Raw genomic sequence first — 26,851 nt, forward strand, 5'->3', positions numbered from 1 at the left:
AAGCATCCTAATGCATGGTTTTTATGAATACTTCATGAGAGAAGCAGTCTACCTAATCTGGGATGTTGATGCTGCAAATTGTTTGTGTTGTAAAGAGCTGCAGCTCTAAAGCCGACTCTGTCAATTCCACAGAGAGACTACCGTTGTTATTTTTCCATTAAGCCAGCTGTGATTTTATCGGATAAGGGTCTGGCTGCCATCAGAAAACGACTAGGACACTTTCTGTGTTTGTCAGAGTGGATGGATTCCCTTCAATTGGTGCTCCAAAAAGTGAAAAATATTGGGATTCAGAATTGGGGCACGGGACTGAATGAACAACTCACGAATCAATGCACAAAAAATGTGCAATGTGAGATATGTGTCTTGTATTTCAGAAGTAATGGTGAAAGTTGCATTCTAAACATTAGCATTCTGCTTGTTTCAAGAATTGGGAACTATAGACAAAATGAACTTTTACATAACACTCTGATGTATAATGATAAAATTCACTTAACAAGTCATCGTTGATGACACAGTCCCCACTTGTTAATAATGGGTACTTTGATTACATGTCCTCAGAGAGGATAGAGTCCTCTTCATTAGTTAGGTCTGTGATAAAAATACTTTGATACAGATGGCGCTTAATGGCCAAGAATGAGTTCCATGGTAATGAAAACATAAAACCAATGTAGGCCACCATCCTAAAGTTCATAAATGAGTCAACTAGGAATTAATCAACAGGATGTTGCAAAACATTTTTGCATACAATTCTAACACTTAACAGATTATCACTGGTACCATATTTCATAAAGTTTGATGCAGTATTTACAACACTATGAGATCAACATCTGTATCAAGTTTCATCACATTTGACATTGTATTAATTTGGCTATATCACCCTAATTAGGAAAGTTCATTACTTATGCAATTACAAATTAATTAAAATGACACTGATAAATGTCTTTTTCAATGTTAAAGCAATGTGAGCTTAACATCGGTTAACATCTGTATAAAGTTTCATGAATTTGATGCAGTACATATTTCTTGACATATCAGCCTACTTACGAAACTTCAATTGACATGTTACTGTTACATGACGTGAAACAAATTGACGAGCATATGTATGAAATAGGTCAATGTCAACTTTGAATGATACTGGTGGAAATATGTCTGAGTTATGGCTCTGTACATGAAAACATCGTAATAAAATGGCTGCCTAGAGACCATATTGGATCGTATCACATAAAAAATCGATGACATATGTATGACATAGGTCAATGTCCTTGTACCAACTTTGAATAAAATCGGTTGAGATATGCCTGAGTTATGCCATTGTATATGAAAAAATCGTAACAAAATGGCCACACAGCAGCCATATTGGATCGTATCACAAAACAAATTGACGTGCATATCTATGACATTGGTCAATGTCCTTGTACCAACTTTGAATAAAATCGGTTGAGATATGCCTGAGTTATGCCTCTGCATATGAAAAAATTGTAATAAAATGGCCGCCTAGCGGCCATATTGGATCGTATCACAAAAAAAATTGACGTGCATATCTATGAAATTGGTCAATGTCCTTGTACCAACGTTGAATAAAATCGGTTGAAACATGTCTGAGTTGTGGCTCTGTACATGAAAAAATCGTAATAAAATGGCCGCCTGGCGGCCATATTGGATCGTATCACAAAAAAAATTGACGTGCATATCTATGACATTGGTCAATGTCCTTGTACCAACTTTGAATAAAATTGGTTGAAACATGTCTGAGTTATGGTTCTGTACATGAAAAAATCGTAATAAAATGGCCGCCTGGCGGCCATATTGGATCGTATCACAAAAAAAATCGACCTGCATCTGTATGACATATGAAGTAATCCTTGTACCAAGTTTGAATGAAATCGCTTGCTGCATCTCTGAGATATCTGTGTGAACGGACGGACGCACGCACACACACACGCACGCACGCACGGACGCACGCACGGACGCACGCACGGACATGACCAAACCTATAAGTCCCCCCGGACGGTGTCCGTGGGGACTAAAAATATTCAAGATAGAGACATGGGTGTATGTTACACAAATTATGAAACTACATCAATTATGTCATAGAGAACTAGCTGATGCAAATGTAACGTATCTTTAAGACATACAGGTTGGAGTACCGGTAGGTAGACAAGATGCATGTTTAGACACATCAGATTGGCAAAGGAAAGTACTAAGCTCATTAGAAATGTTATTTTACAGGGACAATTTGATCCTCAGTCAGAAAATAGGAGAAAATTTTATCAAATTTAATTACGTATCCACCTCGTTCGTGCCTGAATCAAACACTTCCTATAAACAACACATTAGAGGCTTGGCATTGCACTTTGTCATATTCGAGTAAAGACTAACGAACTAAGCTCTGAGGCACACTTCTTACCCTTAGCTGCGGGTGTGTGTATGATCAACAGCGTCCATTCTGCTCAAGATTGAATGAAATCAAGTGAGAAAATAGCCTGATAAGGATTACCTGCTGGGGGAAAGTCTGTTATCAACTTCTCAACATGTACTGAATGGAGATATGGTCTTTTTATTCCACACCACCACGCAGTGCGGTCCCTTTGATGGTACACGCCAGGTTACGTTTTTATTTTGAAACCAATTACTTTTGCAAAACTGATACGGGGTGACGACAACAATGAACATAATAGACTGAGTGTGTATACGCTGACTAAGCGATCTGAGCTGAGGGGCCTGGTTTTGTTTACAGAGCCAGAATAAGTCAAGTCTAGTATTTGCTGGGATCAGTAAACCGTAGATATTCTCTAGGGCAAAAAGTAAGTTGCATGCAGCTATGCGTGTTCTTCTAAGATTACAATAAATACATTCTGATGAATTCACAGATTTGTTTTGGAGAAATATGTTATTTCTGTCCACGGGTCAAATTCCTTCTGGGGTGACTGTGTGTTGATATTATTCTTTTGTATGACAACTGCCGATTAGCTCTCCCAGTGCAGTTTCTTTGATCCCTTGGCTGTATAGGGAATCTCACTTGTGCCATCCACCAACCGTTATCTGTCAACAACATCATCAATCTTACACAGAAACTCTGCACGACATTTTGATCACTGATTGAAAACGCAAAAATTGTTGATAAAAAAATGAAACCACTTAAGAGAGATGATGTTGTATACATGAAGACAGGTAGCCATCACGTCATAGAGATAATCAATCTGATTTTATATCCTGATGAAAATGATGCTTGTCATATTTAACCTTTGGTGTCAAGATATCTCGATGATGACCCATGATAAGCAGGCATGAAACAGATTTCCAGACTTTACAGAGACAGGTAATGTTGAATTATGCATGTTATCCTGTCTCAGTCAAAATATCAAAATATGCATAATACCAAACCATTCATTATTCACTGGGATTTAAATTTGCCATTAACCAATGCAAAATTAACTGTGGAAAACAAAAATTTAAACCAGTTTTTATTTTTCATTCTTCCTGAGACAAGTTTTATGAATTTATGAATTTAAACAACCTGAACTGTAAAATTGAAGAGAACATTTCAAGAAAACAGCTGTAACTTCTTGATAATATTTTCATCATTTTTCTTTATATACTAAAACAAAAATATTTTCTCACATTCTTCCATCATAAGTATGCTGAAATACAAGTATTAACCCTGCCAGCAGAACACATTCTGTACTGTCTGCAGTATTAATTGCTATGCAGTGAATTCTGGATTAAAAATTCAGGTATCAACGACACTGATTAAGCATTGTTGGAAAGTTGAATACTGGGCACTTTGACTCACTTTTGGGGGTGACAAATGTGTATAAAGACAACAAAAATACTGGAAAACTTTTTTAATGGCGACTAATAATAATATACATGTAGCTCTGCTTATCATGAAAACACATCACATCTTTCCATATATTCCAAATATTGAGGGTGACAATCACAGCCTATATTGCAGAACTCATAGAGGTCAAAGGTCATGCTTTGACTTGCTTAACTGCTCACAACTTTGTTATTAACATATAACAGTATACATCAGGAGGTAACAGATTTTTCTTGCGATTTTTGACATGAGACAGATTCATGATGAGCTTGTGACTGTAGAGCCTTTTGAAGAACCTTATCTGAATCCATCCTATGAAATTTATAATCGAAATCGTGACTTAATCACATATTTGAAGGGTTACTACACTCAAACTGCCGCGAGATACAAAGTACGATGGGACCTTCAGGGGATAGATAACCTCTTTATTGGAGGTGCACATTCCTTGATTACACACACACTCCGTTCTCTCAGCCGGCACAGTCGGAAAACCCTGACCTCTCTGTTAAACAGGAGCATGCAATTTGTGTATTTCCTGAGTACTCTTTGCCAAAATGCCTTTATATGTCTAATCTGGGAGGCAGACAACACATAGGAGGTAAAGACTGGCTGGCTAGGTGTTATCTCTATTTCAGACAGGGTGTGATTGAATAAGCTTACTCATAACAAACACACCTGCTGATTAACCAATCAAATGACTTCTTATCAGATGAATTAGATCAGAAGTCTTATGAATGTGTAACATAGTGACCGTTTAATCCAATGGAAACCGACTTTTGCTTTTGGTATGCACCTAGACAACACATCGTTGCCTTGCCGGTAACAGTTACTCTCCAGCCTAAAGCCAATGTAGTATTCCGTGGGACATTGTGCCAAGTTGCCCGTACTGTTCTTCATAGTCAGTTGGCATGAATATTCATAACTATGGCAAACACTATGAATAACATTTGAAAATCACCTGGATTAGAAAACAAATCAAGCCTGAATCACTTATGGGTGTTCACAGTAAAGCCACGACTTTATGATTTGCATCGCATCCACGATGTTATATGTGTGCACAGTACATATTATGCACAATTCATGTATCATACCTTAACACAAGGCTTATACTGGGCCAGAATGGTATACACACACCCTCCGTCTATCCACAACATCTTTCCAAAGACTGTACATACGGCAATACTATGGACTACATCTTTGGCATTTTGGGATTTGGTTGTTGTCAAACTCATTGAAAATAGCAAAAATGGTCATAACCAATGTAAGTTAAAAGGGCAGTAGATGTTCCGAAGTTACTTTTAATCACTGTGACAACAACATTTGTCCATAGTGTATGCCTATAATCAACGTCAAATGATCCATTACAGGTCTAGTTATGATACTCGTGGGACATATACGGTACCATCTATACAGCAACTGTGTGTACTGTATACACCACTAGACTGCTGCATATCACAAAATGCAGAGAAAATTTGGCGTCTTTCACACTAGACAAGAAGCTTTACATTATTTCCTTCCTTGAAATCCGGATATTACTTTTCATTATAGGAACTCTCATTATTTCTATTTCTTTCCCCTTGATGTCTTTCATGTTGGTTCTCTGAGTGACAGGTACAATTGAGAAAGCTCATACCGATGGATGTGCACCTGGAGACTGTGTGTCTACACTTTGACAACCGTGAAGCAACCACGGTGTGAATGGCTCGCTCTCACAGACAGGTGGATCTGGATTCTCACCAACGTGTACAGTACACATGGCACCTGTTTACGATGAAGACACCGTGGGGGTGGAATAAATCAGCCAACTTGACAGCTGCCCAGATAACGAGGGACAGAATAGTTGCCAAATCATGTCGTAATGGTAAAACATTGCCGACATTATGACCGCCAACTGGATCTAATATTTTTCAATAATAATATGTTTTCTTGAGCGCTTCAGGTAAAACAAGTCAAAAGCACAGTTTACAAACAAAATCTAGTAATATGGGTATTACCCTAAAACAAACCAGATCCATTACCATAGAAACCACTACATTGAAGAGAAATGATAGTTACTCCACATCACACCAAAAAATCATTCTAATTCACTGAGTGAGATGCGTATCACAACGACCACAAGAATTGTTTCCCCGGGGAACTATTACATGTACAATCTTGGGTTTCTTTTCACACTCTGAAAGAGAAGTCGTAGATAAGATACGCTACATACCTGGGAAGGTTTCTTGCCGCAATTCACCCAGGAGTGTTGATGATGTTGTTTGGTTTCAACTTAGCACCTAGCAGATCTGTCAAATCAAGCTCGCAGCTGCTGACAAATTACCAACAAGTCCCGAAAGAACTGTGAAAAAAACAGAGAAGAAAAAAATACTGAGATCTGATAAAAACGTAGCAAGTCAATATTCTCCCAGCACTGCTGTAAGCGGGCTGTGGGATCTTTTGCCTTAATTATAGCCAAGAAATCAATGCGACTTTGAAATTGGTCACAGAGTCAACAATCAATGGCATCATTTCGAAAAAAGTCACGAAGTCAGCTCAGAAAACTGGATTCACTGCATCAGCGATCATGAACTTGGCACACGTCCACTGACTATATCTGTCATTGCATTTTCTCAAGGTGACCCAGCCAAACGAAATCGGACATGGTTATCCTTCACACAAAATCTCAAAAAAATGTAGAAATAACAAAAGCCAAGCCATGTCCAAACCCTAGCAGAGACCATTTACAGAAGAGCAAAGATCAACAAAGTTTACAATTCTATAGGCAGCTACCACAGTAGCTTCCTAGACATAGATTTGAGTGTGAGTCGAACAAGGCAATTTTTAGCAACATTACTAATATCCAGTATAAAAGTTTGCAAAAATACTGTCAAGTCTGTGTCTTACATTAATTTTTTCACATCAATACACATAATACTGTATGTACATCATATTCTGTCTGACGCTCCTCCATTGAATAACAACTCAAAATTCATAGCTTGCTCTGAGGAGGAATGATATTGATCACCAGAGGTTATGCAATAAACCTGTTAACTGTTTGTGGCACACAAACAAAAAACAGACATTTTTTATGAAGTCTAGACATAATATTTATAATGTTGCTGTAAATATTTCGGTAACAAGAGGCAACATGGCAGTGTGCCTGGGTCTTGCTGTCAGCACAGGGCTTTCTACCACTTCATTGAAATGTGTAACAAATGATTGACAGAAATATTCTTACAGCACACACAACCATTGTATTAAGGTAGTACGTGCCTTGAAAAACGTAAACTTTTGCTCAAACTTTCCGGAAGGAAGCTTTAAATCATTCCTTTTCGAAACAGAAAATAAATATTAGCGATCACAAAATTTGGTACTAGAGAAACAAATTACCTTATATTTACCGATATTTGAAATTCAAAATGGCCATCATTCCTGCATTAACTCTATAGGGAAAAGATAAAATTTTTGATTTTTTCAAAAATAAAACAATGAAACCTTTATTTACTCAATAAGCTTCAAAATGATGCCCCACAAGTGGTAGACCAAATAAGAATTGCAAAAGTTTGAAAGTCTGAATATTTGTCCCCCGAGGCACATTGTAACTTTGTTTTCTAGAAGCTACTGTTTGATTTACCCTTTGACAGCCAAAATTTGGAACAACCCTATTGTTTTCTATGGGAAGCTGGACCTGTAGAGAGTAAAAACAGGTATGAGAGGGTCATGGGTCTAGTCTGCAAAAACTTCAGTTTTCCCAGTGTCCGGACACCAAAGAATGTGTCGGCTTAACATAGGGTATTTCATTTTTCATTCTGACTAAATATGTCAAAGGTAACAGAACTGCGTGTCCTTCAGGACCTGAACGCCTACGCATACAACAAACACTCATCCTTTATCATTTCAGAAACTGTACTTTGATCAATACAGGATGATGTATCAAGGGTCCCAATGAAGCGAGCAGTGTTTGAGAAATTGCAGCGATCAATATGTACGGGATATCAAGAGACCACTTGGCAAATAACAAAATGAAAGACAGGATCTGGGTCTAGAGATTTTTATCGCGCACTACTTGAGAAATATTTCATATTTTACTTCGAAAACAGTCGAAAACAGAGATTGAAAATGAAGAGTCGAGACATCTTGAGGACATAACATCAACATTAAACATATACAACAGAAAGTAGCAATAACATAACAATATTTTTACTCTCATGCCCATGTAATGCAAGGGTTCTCCCAGTGGAGATTTTTCGGGGTGGGCCAACCCTGTGTTTTGGGACAAATACTTTCATATGCTAATTACTACATGGATTCATTTGCATAACAAGTGAAAGTGCAAACATGGCATTGTTATGGAAATTAGCTGCTCCATGTTTTCCCAAGCCAGGGAGAACACTGAATGCATCTTCAGTAGTATTGTTTATTTTCACACAGTATTTGATGCCATTGAAGCATGTGGCCCTAAATCATCACGAAATGCAAATAACAGATGTTAAACACAGCTGATAGTTTCTTCTGCAGAAAGACGTAGCCACTAAACTGGTCAATATCACATTTTGGCATGTTACCATGACGTCAGGAAGAACATCTAACCTCCATGATGCCACACAAAAAAGACGCCAACTACAAATCTGCCACTGTAAACTTGTACATTAGCATTTGGCCACCGATAAGCATTTGATTTTCAAGAGATATCGGTGTATACATGAATCCTACAGCTTGGTGTTTGACTTGAGGTAAAAAATCTCTTCTTCACACCACCCTTTACCAGTATTTGTCAAGTTAATCCATGGGTACGCTTGGCCTAAAATGCACCCTTTAGTACTTTGTTCCATACTGAATGGGACTTTATCGGAGATGAACTTTACAAGTAAATAATAAATAATGGCCGAACCATTGGTGAGCAAACACTTCTCTTCAGCTGTCTGTTTGGATTACCTTGTACACTACATTTGGGTTAGCTTTGAATCAAACCCATTCCCATCAAAAGTACATTGTACCGCCACAGCTTCTGGCAATTTTCATTGTTGTACAGTTGGAATTGAGTAACAGGGTACCTGGAGCAGGTTTACTGTCGGTATCGCTGATAACAGCAATTCTGGGGAAGAAAATTATCAAATCAGAACATTTCTTTGAGACAAAATGACTTCAAGCTAGGACTGTAAAGTTGTATGCTGTATGCGCTCCAACGTAAATACTGAATGTGGATACCTTAAGAAATTAAATGTGAAAAGAAATTCAAAATAAGATACAGGTTGTTCCAAGACTTCTGATTTACTATGTTATGTGATGAGTTGGAGAAATTTTGGTTTCTTTTTGCGTGAATTTGTAAATTGTAATTTCTCTATCTGTACCTCCTACTCCCAAGTCGCATCACACATGGCTGCTCAACACATATACATGATATGTATGCCCAGAACATCTGCCATGGAACATATGTCACAGTACATCAGCCATCAAAATCAAAAGTAAAGACCTGTATGTTGTAGAACATGTATTGTAGGACATGTTGAAGGTGGAGTCCATCTTTTGATGTTCACTTATACCCGATACATCATCAGCAGAGCAGTTAGTACCTAACATTAGCTTGGAACAAACTCTCATTACTTTTATGAATAAATAATGAGCACAGATCATTCATCACCTCGTATAAATTTCTATTTTTGTCCTGACTGTCAGGCTGGGCATCCATACTGAATGACACGGGTCACGCACACAAACACACCGGCCCTAACGATATTATCAGTCAACTCAACTTATTTGTGCTGATTATGAATTAGATTATGAATTAATGATTTTACCATTAAGCCATGATTACAAGACAATCCCATACTGATGCATGAAACTGTCTGGATAATTACAAGTTCTCACTTTTTTGACCCCTTATAAATTTAGCATGAACGGTATTGCAGGAAGCAGCACTTGCCTCCGGAATGACCTTCCTGGATATTCATAGCAGGATCAGGGATATATGTTTCTGATGTGCGTAAAATTTTCAATGAGAAATATTTATTTGCTCAATGGATACCGTAATACAAAACATGGATTAGGGAAACCTGTTCGGTAATTCCACTGCCTGATGTGAATTGCTCACACAGGAAAGCATGTCATAATTGGTTGGATCTGCGTCCACTAATGAAACCAGAATCAATTTCTCGTTTCTGGGGCCTATTTGCCAGTACTAGGAGAGACGCAAACACAGAACAAGCATGTAATTGCTGAGCAAAGTAATTATCAACAGAGCAGAGACAGGTAGCTAGGGGTGAGTTTTACTGATAACCTGTGGCACCAGGCAGTACACACACACTGGGCTATTATATCACAGTGATAATTTATGCTTGTTTGATCATACAATTCACAATTTTGCAATTTGTTATTCATCCATGAGTATGCACTTTTGTACATGTCTCTAAATAATGGCCTTTTGATCCCAGAAATGTCATCGTTACCAAGAACACGGCTCCATCGTGAGCTGTCTGCACTTTGGACACTGATGCATACCTTGACAAGCTTTTGCCGAACAGTTTTTGATTCTGCCATGAACATAATACATGGCCTATCACTGAAGCCTTTTTCAGGATCAAAAAAGGACAACGATTTGTCTATGCTGTAATATTCATTTCCAAAATATCACAATATGATAGATTTGCTCATGATGACAATATACAACCTTGCAATCAGAGATGCATCTTTCATGAGATGTTGATATACAAACACTTGACTTATGAATTATTCATGTATTTTGCACATACATGTACCAAATTCCTAAATAGTAATATTAATTAATAATTTTCATTGGCATGAAGTACAACAGGTTTTAATGGCAATATGTAGCTTGTTGCTTTCATTGTCATATTTGTGCAACCATGCCCTTTTCTTCTCCACAGACACCTCAGGGTAGGCACCAGGCTATGAACTGTATTTGGACATATCAAGATTTTTTACAAATAACAGCCATAAACAATATTCAATACTGCCAAAATATTTTTTTATGGAGTTACGACAGGTCACATGAGCACACCAAACCAATCGATATCCAAATGAATTAGAATATGGAATCTGCAATACATATTGCCGTAAGATGAATTACACCATGGGAGAAGCCCCCTAGAGGCCATCAATTATTGATGTTAGCTGTGAGCAGTTATTTGTTGATAATCACACCATAAATCATCTTGCCCTTTTCACAGGTTTTTAAATGTTAGTTATTTTTAGAGGGCAGATGAAATATATCTTTGATACCAAGTTGAACTGTGAATGATGAGCCCTAAGTTTTGCCATAGATGTATATAGTGTACACATCCATACCAAATTTTCAGGTGCCACACAAAACAATGAATTAACCACAATTCTATTTGACTTGTACCAAGGAAGGTTACTTTTTTTATAAGTTTTTCTATGCTATATGTAAGCAATAATGCTAATGATCTACATAATTGATCAAATATATCTGGTAAAAGTACGTTTAGATATTTTCAGTAAAAATTTCAAAGTAACCATGAAATAACCATTAAAGTCACATTCTGCAGGCAATACAAATGCCATACTTTTGGGAGGTAAGTTATGATAAACTGAAGGAGTCATTCTCTGAGAAAAGTAAGTATGTAAAATTCTTTTGTAATTTTCAATGGGGAAAAGTCAATATGCTTTTGTTTAATAAAACAGGTGCAACTAGTCTTCCCCACATTCCATTACATTATTCTGTATGGCTGAGGACACAATCAGTGGAAACTTTTACAAAAATGCTATCTCCTCTCTAAATTATGCATAATTTTCCACATCATTTAAAATGAGAATTGAGAGAATGTGCTTAAAAGTACGTTTTCAGCATTTTTAAAAACAGTCTTGGAATTTGTCTACACATGAGAGACAGGGCAGATTTCACAGAGGAATCTCCAATGATGTAAATCATAAGGAATCATGGGATACATGTATCTCTGTTACTGTGTTGTCATCTCAAGGAAGCAAAGTGTTGGACGCAAAGTTGCAAAGCATCTGATGATCGCTGTGATCTGTGAAACTTCAGTTGCAGACATTATGACTGTGTATTTGACGTGTATTTTATCTTGCTTTCCAGTTTCTACCTGAAACTACTTTCTGTAATTCCGTTGTGTGCCTTTGAGTTGAGCACCTGTCTGAAGTGACACCTGTACCAATTTGTCACGATTAGCCGTAGCACATTACATACATGAATGTTCCCATTGTCATCTTATAAATCAATACCGAGACAAATCGATGAAGAGCAGTCGATCGGTCTGAACTTTCTCGTTTCCTTCATCCTGGTAATTCAGCACAGACATTACGGTTTATCCTGACAACTTCACCAGTTGCTTTCCAGAACCTAACTGTAATCTCTGACTTTAAAAAGCCATCAAGGTCAGCATTTGATAATCCACAGGCATTTCAATGCTGTTCATATTCAATACTCTAAAAGCACAATCCCACAGTTATGTCCGGTCCAATGTCACTGTAACCAACACCACCCATCATGAGCCCAAACCCTAACCCAGGCATGCAACACACTCACATCCTATGTATTCCTCTTCAATGACCAATTGTTGCCAGTGACAATAATGGACTTTTTACACTTTCATCACTTTTCAAGCGGCTGAAATGGTGATGAAAAAGTTTCACAATCACCCATGATTAGCTTACAGCATTTAGCATTTTAGGCTGTCAGTTCAGCACTTCTTTAAAATAATGTAAAGTAACTTTATACATGAACCATGCATGATTATGTATTGATTTCCTAACATTGTACATGGTAAGTTGTGAGAAATACTAACAGACCGCGAAGAACTTTATAAACAAAGAGAGTGCAGACACTGACAGCATATGTACTGTCTCGTCCATCTTAAGCTTTTGTCATTCAAATTGCTTTTGTCCCAAAATGATAAAACACCCAAAATGACGAAATTGTATCATTTGTTGATGTTGTCCACCCATACCACATTATTAACACCAATAGAACTGTGATCAATATGCCACTTTTCAATCTAACACAATTCCACCGAAATTGTCTGTTCAGCACTATTAACCAACAGTGACTCAATATCAAAGCTAACAATGAATTCGGGTTGACGTAATCTGCAATATTTAGGGATTTAGATAAAGTGGGTGGGTGGCACTGGTCTAGTATCCAGGAAGGCTACCAGCCCCTCCACTATTATCACTTTCCCGATACTTTTCAGCTCATCTCTTGAGAGATGTCCTCTGGCAAAGGAGGGATTGTCTAAACTGTGGTCTACCATACTGCCTGAATCAATCACACTGCGATGCGTTATCTTTGTTTGGTGAATGTTGCAATACAAACTTCACACTGGACAACTTAACGCAGCAATGAGATCACATTGTCTGATAGGCTACAGTGGCCAAAAATGATGTATTGACCACGATATTGGTGAAATGAAACCCTAGAAAAGTGAAATTTTGACATCAGTGCACTCTCTTTCAAACTTGCTATAAACACGCAACATTTATCAGGTTGTGGCTATTTCACTCCCTTGATAAGACATGGTTGATCTCCACCATGTGTGCAAAAATTTATATTTCTGCCGTGGGGCTGATATTTTATGAAACGTGAACCGTTAGACACCAGATGGGCGTACATGTTGCTATGCCGCTGCCCCTCTCTCAGGGTAGAGAGAGTGGATAATTCTGAGTTAAAACAATTTTAGACGAGAATGAAAACTATGCAGTACGTGTCACAAAGGCTCATTTTTTTTATATGCAAGCCTTTACAACCGGAATTGCCACACCAGTGAATTTCAGTTTGGAAAATGGTAGACTGAATAAAACAACTGAAAAACAACTGAAAATAGACATGGTACGTGTTTATCAATAAAATATCCTTCACACACCCTGTTGGTCTCAGACCCACACATCCTTGCAAAGTCCCTATGGACTCTCTCTATGCAGGTACCTGCATGCGTACGGTAGTTTGCATGTGAAGTTCTCATTCAAACTCAAGGTCAGATAACGTACAGCCTAGATGCAAACTCACCGCTCCGACCATGCCAAGCACTGTATCTAAAGACCATGGACAGGCAATGGGGGCCTAGATCATCCCTCCATGATGACAGAACATTTGGGGAGGGGGAGTGGAGGACCTAAAGAATAGTGCTGTGATGTCTAGAATGTCTACGACAGCTTTTGTTGTCTCCCTCTTGACATAATAGGGAGATTATACCTGAAAGGCAGTACTTAGACTGGGATTAACAAAAGAGGTATTTACGGTTATTTCTGGATGATCTAATTCTTTCTGGTATTTGCTTGTGTATCTTTCAGCCTCTAAATTGCAGAACCAGAGATGGGTACCAAAACACAGTATAGCATTACAGATCTGACTATGTTTGGTTATTTTTTGCGTCCACCAATCAATGCCTGGCAGACTGGGTAACTATATGTCTGGAGATGAGTACTGCTAAGTATCACGGACTGTTATGAAACATGCGATGACAATCCATAGACAGAGGTATACACATTAAGAAAATAAATTCTACCTGTTTTCAAGATGCCCTCTGCACAAAACTGCTGTATTCTGTGGGGATCAATGTGTTGACAGAAATAATGAAAGTTGCCAGATTCCGCTGTTAGACTCCAAGACCAGGGTTCTTCGAATGTGAGTTGATTAGTAGAAGACTGTGGTTGGCGGTGCACACTTACAGCCAGCAGCCATGACATTGACTGTCATATCTCTCAACACTAGTGGTTAGTCAGTAAAATTACAAAATACAGAGAAGTGGGCGTGTCCACACCCACCTACTGCAAGTAGTTGCCTGGAGACGCCTGAATGTTGTTGACATTGACATTCCCACGCAGTTTGATTAAAAAACTCCTGATGACTGTTTCCTGCCCCTTTTTCAAAGAAATGTAAATCTCAGTGTGATTATTATTCTTGTGGGTTTACTGACTTCCACAAACTCATCTTAAGTGATCCATAGGGCTTTGGCATTAGCAGGTCTTTTAAAACCAAACACACCAAGTTGGTGTCCTGTTTCCTCTGAACACTTTGCACATTAAAGTACTTTTAACAAGTACTAAATTCAAAAAGCAAGAAAGCTAAATGGTCTGTCTTTCTAGATAAACAATAAACTATGCTATGGAGACTTTCATCTTCATTTTGGCAATTCTCATGGATGTCGAGCTGTTGCTACCCATCGTTTTCACTTTCACATCGTCACTGAGTCACAGTTTGACTCTGAGGATCGAGAGACACGGGAAGAGAACGCACCACCTCATTAGTGATAAGAATTGCCTTGATCCAAAGACAAAGGAAAAATCAAGTGCAAATGGAACCAGGGCAGACAGATCTGAATTGTTGACTCTTTGCAGCAAGACACATCCACATACCAATACCACGTACCGTATATATGTAATGAAACATAAACACCTATAAACAGATTATACCAAATTATACAACTAGGACGATTACCCAGATTGCTTTATCTCATTTCATGGATCACAAACTTTTGCTAGTTGCCTACTGCAAGAGATTCCGCTAAGCTTCTCAGAAAAAACTTCAGTACAATACAAGAATAATGGTAGCAAAGCTTGACAACAGAGGTTGAATAAAAAACATCCTACATTTTAGTCTCCCTGTCCAGTCCACTTCCTCGAACCGCATACCATTCTTACACACTGTAGAATATTCAAATAGATGTTACCATCTGTGTGATGGGATTGTCACGATTTGTCATGCTGACTGAGCCTCAGCTCTGTAACCCTCCAGATCCGTAATTAGGGTAATTTCACCACTTTTACCACCACATTCCAGTATTGTACTGTCATTTTTTTCTTCTCCGGCAAACATAGACCTCTGCACAGAAAAATGCTGATGACAAGGTTAATCTTACCTCGATGTAACCAGCCTTCCCTGGCAGAATTTCACAATTTTCTCAGACCGAAGCCCTACAAAAAGTCCCTTAGAATACCGTTATTGTCCTCTGCAGAAAAATACCAGCAAGGATAAAAAACACCACGGAGGGTAAAAACTTGATAGACAGCCAGATGCATCACATCGGTTAAAGAGCCGTTAAGTAAGATTCTGACATACCAGAAATCTACTGTCCATAGGTTTATCAATGACGGCCACATTACAAGGCCAGGGAGGTCAATTGACAAGTGCTTGCAGTTGCTTTTCCTGGCAATCAGCTCTGAAAGACAATAAATCTTTCTTATCTGTAATGGCAAATTCTTCTCCTGTAACCTTGCAAATAAACCAGCTTTTTGATAAACAGAAGAAATTCTTGTGCTTACTCACCCGAGGCTTGGCTATATCTTTGACAGTGTGTACTGTGTGTGGGGGCAGTGCCTGGTGGGGAAAATTTAATCCCAAATTTGTATACGGATAATTTCAATAAACAAGTATCCAATAGCCATACCTTACAAACTGTCTAGTACAATGAATGGCATTTGCTACAGAGGCTGCACTGCTGTTTACAGGAGAAGGAAGCTGATGTTTAATTTCTTTCTCTAGGTCAAAGGTTATCCTGGGTCATGAGTCAATGGCACCAATAAAAAGATATTTTTGAACAGTATGCTTCAGTTGTTAAGGATCAAAGAAGATCCTAGGTCAAGGGTCAATGAACAACGAAACGTGGTCGCTACCAGACCTCATATAGGGACAGATCACTGTTCTTAAGGTTAGCAAATGATTAAGTCCCTCAACTATGTTGGCCAAATTTTGATTTTATTATTAATATTCAAAAATGAGAACATGAAACAAATAATTTAACTTACAAAAGTTAATATGCTAAATCATAGTTAGTGGTCAATGGCAATGTTAAAATTTGCCAGAGAAGTACTAGGGTACGAGAATGGTCAATCTAGTCACGATAATGCAAACCTTGTTCCGATACAAAGCTTCAGTTTTCTAGCAAGCTAAGCATGCAAATGTACCACACACAAAAACACATTTGTAAAAATTCCATTATCAACTTTATTTTCTTGAATCGTGGTTTATTCAAAATTTTGCTTGCTGTTTTGATTTAAATAACACATAGATAGCATCCCAAAAATAAACTTAAATTTATTGATCGAGTAAAGGTATTTTGGGCCATGTACAGTTTCACCACTACACGAAACCGTTAAGTTCACGTAAAAACTAGTAGAACTTCAAACCACAATGAATGATTTCTTTACTAGGTTATTTCTGCACTGTAAAAAATGTCCTTTTTTTTTCAAAAATGACCAATATACAAGATGCCATTTTACGGTCTAATATTGGAAAGACAATTGAGCATATAACCTTGTATCTTGTCTCCAAGGAGTTCAGTATTCCCATATTCCACTTTTACAACAGCTACTTTGCAGCTGTTGCCATCGGTTACCAGTCCCACTGGAGTTCTGACTGCAGTTCCCACTCATTTTGTCAGCCATTTATAGATTTTGTGGCCAAGTAATTTTTTTTCCTTTTTTAGATTTCCATCAGTTTGCCAGAAGACAGCCATATTTGCGGTTTGCGATAACAGTTAGCTGCAATTTTTTTGTCTGTTTTCTAAAAGTATCAGAATCTGAATGACAAAGATTTTTTCCTTATGGGATTTCCGTAAATTTGGCCTGTATATAGCCTCCATTACAGTCCACATACAGCTTGAACATAACCTTTGTCACGTAAAAACCCTGTATCCACGTTCTTGTATCAAAATTCCATTACTGTATCCTATTACAACTACATGTATATCGCCTCAAGAAGAGTCTTTCAAAGCGGGAATTAGTGTGCCGGAGACGAGCTTTGGGTATTTGTATTCAGGAGAATTGCTGAATAGAATGATACATGTACACCAAAGGGAATGTACTGGTTTGCTGAGAAGACGTGAATGAAAAAATTGCGGGTGTTTTCCGCACTGAATGTCAAAATTTATGCAGACTTGGAACAGACTTTTGATACGCGATTGGTCATCAAGACTGTTCAGTATCAGGCCAACTTTGGATGTGTTCCAAGCTCTGACATTGAAAGCTTCATTGTCAAGTTCAATAGCACTGCCAGTGTAAATGTTTGCAAACTGGTGTAAATAGTAATTTATCACACCCAGTCATTTATTCTATCATTATACAAAGGCTTAATGGACAGTAATTACACATTACACTGATCAGTTAATACTATGGATTTCTTGTTGAATAAGACTGCGATCTGGACCATTACCAAATCAATTGCTAGCTTTGTTTTACCGGTTAGACAATTATTTTCATCGTTCAGTGGTCTGAGATGAGTTTGCGTGGTAACTATCGTCATGGTAACCTTCATAGTAACTTCAGGGCTCGAAATACTTTTTTCAACCACCTGTCCACTGGACAAGTCAAAATAAAAGTACCTGTCCCAGTGAGAAAAGTACCTGTCCAAAATGGCACAATTTATTTTAAGAAACTATACTAATTTCAATTCAATTCAACAAACTCATGTCTGTATTGTATGCAAACTGGCGTAACAGCGCTCTTGGTGTTGAGATAGCTCTGAGAATCTCCCAATTTAAGAGATTTGAGACGTGACCTTAGATAAATTAATATGGCTGCCTCCTGTAAACAGTGATTAGATATTATTGAACTTTCTCTTACTTTTTCTGACAGGTAAATATCCAAATAAAAGATTTTCAAAATGTTAAAAGGTACATAAAGGTACATAAATTTATTTGCTGCAGTCAATAGGTTGAAATACTGGTTGCAGGCTGAAAAAACCCGCCTGTCCACTTGGACAAGTACTTTTCAAAATTACTTGTCCCAGGCCAAATTTAACTTGTCCGGGACAGGCAGACAGGTATTATTTCGAGCCCTGAACTTGGTTTCCTACACGGAACTAGAGAGTAAACATGGGGTTTTTAAGGGATGCTCAGTGAAACATGGCTTGAACGGCAGTTTGCCACATCAATTTTAGTGGAACCACTGTTTTTAAGGTAGTACGCACCTCGAAAATGAAAGACTAAACTCTTGCTCAAACTTTCCTCAAATAATCTTTCAACCATTTTCTTTCAAAATTGAGAATAAAAATCAGGAGTCAATATGCAAATTTTGGTACTAGAGGGACAAATTACCCAAGATTTACTGATCAATGTTTGAAGTTCGAAATGGTCGCCATTCCTGTGTTAACTCTATGGAGAAAAATAAAAGTTTGGATTTTTGAAAAACCAAGATGGTAAAAATCTTTTTTACACCAAGAGCTTTAAAATGAGCCCCCACAAGTGGTAGATCAGAAAAGAATTGTGAAAATTAGAGAGTCCGAATATATATCCCCAAGGCTAACTTTATTGGTATCAGCTCTGAATCAACAAACAGACAACAAAATCTAGTAAAATGGGACTGCAGTTGTTCAGAAGGCTAATTGTATTTGTGATGTCAGTCAGTCAGTCATGGTATCACCTTAATGGATTCATAAGTTGGGGGAGGGAGAAAATAGCTTTAGGTTCAAAGATGTGGTTGCACAAAAGTGGTAAAAAGGAAACCAAACTTCCTAACCAGCAGGTTGGATAAGGAAGATATTGCGATTCAGATGAATGTAAAGAAATACATGTATTGTACCATGTGTGACTGAAAAATTCCTGTAAAATTCATCATGTTCAGCTTTGCAAACTAATCTCTTCTTGAATATGAGGATTCTTGAACTAATTAGTCATATTCATGTGGACAGGTACTGCAGGTATGGTCTGCCTTGCACTCAATTGTCTGCTTTGTAAAGGAGAAAACCCTTAGTTACGTCACCTTTGAAAAAAATTCAATCTGCTTATGGAGCAATTCAACATATATTAGATTTGGGTCAAAGCCAGTCTTGACCCATTTCATTCCAAACAATTTCACAAACGTTTTGCTTTCTGAACGACTGCCTACTTCACTCAAATTTACTGGGAGTTTGAGAACTGGTGACATACATTCCTTAGCTGACGATTCAAATGCACAATAAGAAGTCCTAGGTGATTTAATATCATTGCAATGTAACGTTCGGCCAAAGTAATATATTTTTTGTTTCATGTCCGATAAAAATTCTGAAAGGTAGGTGAGTGAGTGGTTAAAACACACACAAATAATCACAAATCAATTTGCTTGGAACAGTTTTCTCATGTAACATGCACAATCCTGTCACCACCAGTATATGCTTCATGTAGATACCGTTTTTACGTCACCACATGGTTCAATGGATGTAATATGACAGCTGCACAGAACTATTTTTATAGTTTCATGGCTAGCTTTTGTGATAGAATATCACAAACTAAGTAAAATTCTGTGAGAAAACTTCCTGTGTTTCACAGAAAACTGAAAACTTTTACATGCATAGAAGCAAAACAAAGAGTTTACTTGCTTTGGGCTAACTTATCTTCACATTAAAACCAAAAATTATAGCGCTGTATGTACAGAAGATGATTTTGATTTTATTAAACAATCATCATTAAAAATTGGAACATCATCATAGACTCACCAAACAATGTCTTCAATATTGCGGGAAATTAAACATGCAAACCTCATGTAAATAACATGAATATATTAAGTTGCCTCATGAATATTAATATCCAGCCAAAGTAAGTTTAGGTGGGAACTTGCCTACTTTCTAAATGCTGGACTGGGAAGTCAAGATCTTCAGAACATTGGTGTGTCTATCAGAGAAACTGTCGAAAGCATCTCACATGGGAATACCAACATGCTAATAGGTCCTTCACTGTATACTCTTCTTGCATCAACTTATATTGTACATCATGAGCAAATTCTGATGTAAAAGACTTAATATGTGCAACACTTGAAAAATCCCGTGAACAAACACAGAGATGAACACAAAAAGTGCCACCTGCTTTTGGAGAGCTTTTATGTCTCTGTTTCTCTTCAGACAGACTGCATGACAAAGTTCTCAAGACCACTTCACAAGTTTCCCTGGGAATGTATTGATTTTGTTTTGCTTTGGGGGTGACTGATTTTCAAGTAGACTTGAGAATCTGAAAGGGGACTTTGATAAATGACGGAATTCATGCAATAATAATAGAGACTGTCTTGGCCAAAGGAAACGTTGAAGACAAGGTTATTCAGCAGTCCTCTTGTCCTTCGGGCCAAACAACACTTTACCGTCACATATCATTAGCATCCCACAATTCCTCTAGAGCGTTATTCTCTAATCCTTCAAACGTATTTCTGACCGCACATTATAGGTTCTACATTTTTTGGCAGGTATTGGTTTTTCTATAAGACATGGTGAACCAAAACATGGAGCTAGGTTTGTGTAAACAATTGCTTATTGACAAAACCAGTGAAAGAAAAGTCGGCTACAATATCATGCTTGTTGCAATGACGTTTACTTCTGATCTTCCTGAGGTGGACAATTGATTATCAAATCCCTTGTGCCTACTTTACATGAATCTGTATGACCGGTCATATCCTGTAGTGTTTTTTCTAAAAAAGCTGTGCATGATGGGAAATTACTTGACTACAAGTGGTGGACTTTAGTCCCCATTTTGTGTCGCTACTTAGCAAAGTCAAGCCGCCAAGACAGCACAAGCTGCTTTCCAAAACACTGTAAAGGCGCATAATATACAAGTTGCATAACGATGACTTTCATGACAACTGGCCACCACTTCAATGTTGCCATGTGGCCAATGTCAACTTGATTCTTTATGGTTTCCTTCACACCTGTTGTATGTACATTTTTTTTATCAGCGGCAATAAAAAGATACCCTATCATCAACCATCCTTAACTCATTCATATATTTTTCTTTCGTTGGCAAACACTGCTCGACTATATGTTCTCACTGGGAAACGTCTATATATCAACTTCAGAAACAGGGTCATAACCTAATCAATTTTCCCCTTTGAACCAACATTCTGATTCAACTTCAAGAGCTTGTTTCGGCAGGAAGTGAGGACAATACACTACTTAGGCCACATGAAAAGAAAATACCTCATATCCCTGACATCAGTCTGCAAGTCAACTGAAAAAAATTCCAGAGGAAATTTTTGTGGTTTTTTTGGATACACACAGGAGAATAACCCAAGAATTCCACTGAGTTACCATTTCATATGCTAAGTCAATAGTGGCCCAACTGCCACTGTATACATATGCCCGCTCATGACTGTTCTTTTATCCTCTCTAATTTTTTGGACAAAAGCGAAACCCATATGAAAGCCATATCAATTCCTTTGCAGAACTGTTAATTCTCAAGCTGAAAATCTTTGTTTGCGTCCATATTCAAGATCAAATCAAATAAGAAAATGTAAACTTGACATCCATTAAACATTCATGAGCATTGAACAGGTACATGTAGTTTATACGACAAAATGGAACTTTTGAGTGATAAATGTACATGTAGTTTAGACTCCAGGTTCATTAAATGTTTGGCTTACACATATTTCACATATCATATTCAAGGTATCATTGTATACAGTAATACTGTATGCTCTCTAGGACCAAAAGGAAAATATTTTGTCCTATAATGCATTGGTAGATAAAAATAAAGTAAACAGTAACACAGAGAATGCATGTTCACAAACGACAACTCCAAATTCAGAGGAAGTTCTGCGGCATGGCAAGGGTCCATGTAATTTTTCTATCACAAGCCCTCTGCACAGGATCTAGCTTTTTGTAAATTGATGTGTATTATAAATATTTCGGAAACGGAAGAGATCAATTTCACGACTTATTTGTGTCTGCTTCCTGACCAGGGATGGCAGTTTTTTCCATTAGGCACATGCAGGGGAAGTGTGCATATTTCCTGTTGCCTGGGCTGTCCTCAGTTGACACCATAGATATCTCTGCACACAGGCTGTGCTGTGGAAATTCTGACCACTTTGAACATTCCATCCTGTGTATGTTGATATTCATTCCCCAACAGTGAAGTATATAGTATGGTAGATGTCAGAAATTCCATCTATTTAATAGTTATCAATCTGGAAGTGGGAACTGTAGTGAATCAACACATTGTCATAGCAACAAAATTACCATGACAACCTCTGTAAACATTGCAAAGAAAAAGTTTCCTCCAGTGACGGATTATTCCAAGACAGGAGATTAGCAAGTTGGCAGTAGAAAGTTAAAAGTTAATACAAACCTAAACAAAAACATAAACTGTTCCATTCAGACAGGCACTAAACAATGCTATCACACTCAGTAATAGCACATTTCTGTTTTCCTTTAATTAAAGATCAAAATCTCAAATTGTTACAGTGAATTAAGATTTCCTGAGTAAATACCGGCAAATTTTCTATTAGGGACAGATTCAGTGAAGCGTGTAAGCCCTGGCACAGTAACATTCTGTGGGTTGTATCCGTAAACCTCCTGTACACAGACATGTCTTGGGGCACTGTTCAGACCTCAAAAGCACTCCTGTTGAAAGATGGTGTCAAGCAAACACAGAAGACAATGACTCCAAAGAGAGAAAATTTCCCAACCTGGGAGACCAAACATGAGTCTATCTTGAAACAGAACCTTTTCAGGAGTTCACAATTGCTGCAGCCCTTCCCTTACAGAAACACTACATTGCAATCCTATGGGATTACCACAGGAGTAAAAAAGTGTCCCCAAATCCCTCTGAGACTACAAGATGCGTAGGATCTAGGAGGCTACATGTATGTTAAAAATTGAAACCAAAATCCCACAATGTCAAAGAGGAATTCCATTGAATTCCTTAGGAATTTTGACCCATGGTGTTAGGATTATCCAATTCCTATGGGACATTTTTATAATTACACGAAAGGCTTCGATCAACGCTAAATTCTTGCCGTGTAAATTCAACTAGACTAAAATATCACGGAGATTTAAAACAAATGATATAGGGTACATGTGTCCTCAGGCCCTACAAACATCACGTTGTATCCAATTCAGCATGATTCCATTTTTCAACCACACTTTGTTCAATCTATTTATTGCCAATGCCAAATAGCCGTACCAGCCACGTTTTTGTACGCTATTTTTAATACAACCGACACACAAACCTTATTGTATCTAATTTGTAACTGTAACTTCTTTTTTACAATAAAAGTACCAAAACAACACGACACAACAATGCGTCCTTTAATAATGGCAAAAAGCTCTATGCATAATAATATCAGACAGAAAACAAAGGTGCAGACACTAATCCCTCGTGTATACATTAATGCCGAGAATGTTGGATGAAAACAATGACGTACCTCCCATAGCAGGGAATGATGGCTACCACAATATATGATCTCAGTGTCTGACACATTTACAAATACTAAATAAATTCTACATTTCAAGAAAAATTGAATCCGTATTTATAGAACATTACTAATTTACAGCGTATGTATGTATAGTCGAAAGCCAACCTACCTAAAATGTAGTTCATCCTATAATTTATTTAACAGAGAAGGCAAGTATGGGAAGCAAAAATTACCACAGTTTATACTGTAATCTTGCACTGGAGCATCGGGCATGCATGATTTTGTATTGGACAGTTTACAATCAACCACTGAGCTCATAAACTCTGCAAGATAAACCTTGTCAAGCATAAAATTTCCCCTTTTTTTCGTTTGATCTTCAAAGATCATCAAGGGTGGCAATATTTCATTTTATTTTTGAACCACTGCTGATGGGAAACAAGACTCAATTGTAACTGAATTTGACTGTTTTGAAACACACTTTTTTTACTGCTGCCCACCCAAGTATGCAATGTAGTATGCGTGGCCCTTTTTGGCGGTCCCACCCCGATTTCAGTTCTGATTACACCACCTCTCAACAGTTATAATTTACAAATTCCAGCTTTACTCTTGTCATAACAAAACCACTCTTTCCTCCAGTGACAGAGCTCAGTTTCAAAATCACTGTGACGGGTATTGAGTTCCCCATCTTTCAACAATGCCATTGAAATTGAAGCTGAACTATTCAACTACCACTGCTTTTGTTGGCCATTTTCAACACTTCTTACCTGTGTTTTCTCTCAGTCTGTATTGAGTCTTGATTATTGAAGTGGACATGAGACTTCAAGCTTGCACCTTTCTCACAATTGTAACCGAAGAGTTTAAAAAGAAATCTTTATTGGTTTACCAGTATGTTACCAATCCCAATGACCAAGGAACACGCACAGACTATAGCAATGGCTATAATTACTTCAGCCCTCAAGGCTAGTTTCAGGCAGGGCTTCAGCAACTCAACTGATACAATCTCCGAACTAAAACACTGGACACAGCGACATTGTTTGCCAATTGTTTTAAAGCAGTTTATCTCTCTCAAGCTTAACAATGTTTAAAATATATTCTGCACAATGTTTAAAATATATTCTGTCTCACACACAACAGACTCTTTGCCTGAGGCTTGAAAAAATATACAATTTGAGAATTTTGAAACCTTACCTTTTAACCCTGGGGGATGCACCTAAGTAGTGTGACGCTACAATGAAGAGGAATTGAGTTAGGTTCTGAAGTAATATCCTTTTTTCTAGGGATATTTTAAAACATCCATGAATTTCCATACTGAGAAATGACCTGGTATGGAATCCCATCGCCTGAAACATGATACGAGTTCTATTTTTCTTTATTGCAGACACCTTTTCCAGGGTCAGCGGATTTTACAGGGAATTTCAGGTCAACGCAAATTTTATGATTCATAAATCTTGTATGGCGCATGGTGCACAGAATTGCAATAACACTAAATGTGAAAGCAAGGTATTGGATGTGTACGACATTCACCAAGTGAGCTCCATCAAATACTTACAACTTGAATATCATTTTTACGATGAAGGACTCTTTCCTGTCCTGATCATACTAATATCTTGGTATCTTGAAACATAGACTGTGTGATGCAAAACTCGCCATTTTTTCAATTTTTTCCATACAAGGAGATGAACACATGCTACTGGCAAACACTATGAAATAACGGATATCCTTGCAGTAAAACCTGTCACCCCATTTCCTGTATATAGATTCATTCAACCTCATAGAACAAAAGGAACATACCAAAATTTGGTGGTGAGAGGTTGAGAGGGTTACAACAAGCGAGATTTCCCTGTCTTGAGTGAAAGGAACAGATTTGAAAATGCGATGAGTTGCCCTGGGTCTCAGTCCCCTGGGTCAGTCCGCCATTACAATTGCTAGAATACTACACATTTTTGGCATAATCTTATATTCACACATATTTTCGTTTGGTGGAAATACACTTGTTTTTTTGGTTTTTATAAGTTTTTTATTAAGCTTTTCCATTTTGCTGACACAATACAAAGACACAAGACAAGAGACAAAAACAAGAAAGACACACAATAGTGGCATACAGAAAAAATAAGCGCTTTGGAGAAAAAAAAATTACACGTCTTTCAGTAATGACCATTTTCTGTTTTGGTGGAAATATACTTGTTAATAAACCAAAAAGTCTCTTGACATGCAAGTAGGTACAGTATACCATGATTATACATATAGCAAGATTGCAACTCTCCCTGGCTGGCTATATTGTCACCCTATGGAGTGTTTTTGATTTATACAACCATGCCATGATGTTCAAAAGCAATTTCTGTAACTTCATGAATCACACAGAAATTTGCATAATTACATGGAAGGATGACATCAGTTATATTCTACACTAATGACAACATGTGTGTGAAATTACACTTGTAATTATGTAATAGTACAATTATTCATGTGCTGAAATGTGCAAAATTCCAGACAACAGCTATACTCAGTCTATGAACATGCTGACAAAAATACCACACAATGGTCCAAATGACTCAATACACTGTATTTTACCAGACTGTGTTACACTGGAACTCTCTTTTCGCATGGAAACCCTTGGGTGACATTTTGAACACTCGTCAACAGACTTCTACATTCTTTGCATACAGGTCTTCTCATCCAAGCATGAATGCTACAGAAATAACTTTTATGCAAGCGATTCAGGAATGAATTTATACAAAACATCACAACTATGTGACAGAAATACCTCAGAACTAGTTTTGGATTATGGAAGCCTGGATGTAACCAACAGGCCATCCAAGATTGTTTGGGCTCAAAAGTATCATACTGCTGTGACTAGAGGATACAATCTTTTTATTTTGGATCTTTTTTTCAATACTTCACAGATGCATTTTAAACATGCAATTAAAATCCACTGGGTCCTCCAAATTATCTTTTCTTTACTCTATAGTG

The 26,851-nt window shown here is 37.6% G+C and overlaps 1 protein-coding gene across 5 annotated transcripts in view; it reads right to left on the minus strand.

Annotated features, from left to right (window-relative positions):
• LOC139138540 (protein O-linked-mannose beta-1,2-N-acetylglucosaminyltransferase 1-like) overlaps window positions 1–26,851 on the minus strand; it is a 105,459-nt gene that overhangs the window by 73,809 nt on the left and 4,799 nt on the right. The window contains exons 1-2 of one of the 5 annotated variants that reach the window (XM_070706955.1): window positions 15,652–15,836; window positions 6,030–6,158 (exon numbers count right to left, since the gene is read on the minus strand). The exons of 1 other annotated variant lie outside the window; for it this stretch is intronic. The gene's annotated coding sequence lies outside the window, so the exon portion shown is untranslated. Of the gene's footprint in view, window positions 1–6,029; window positions 6,159–8,734; window positions 8,754–14,298; window positions 14,471–15,651; window positions 15,837–26,851 lie in introns of those variants that run through there. 3 more of the 5 variants (XM_070706949.1, XM_070706950.1, XM_070706954.1) reach the window with 3 other exon arrangements.

Source organism: Ptychodera flava, chromosome 8, assembly GCF_041260155.1.
Source record: "Ptychodera flava strain L36383 chromosome 8, AS_Pfla_20210202, whole genome shotgun sequence".
In the NCBI taxonomy this organism is placed as follows: Eukaryota; Metazoa; Hemichordata; class Enteropneusta; family Ptychoderidae; genus Ptychodera; species Ptychodera flava.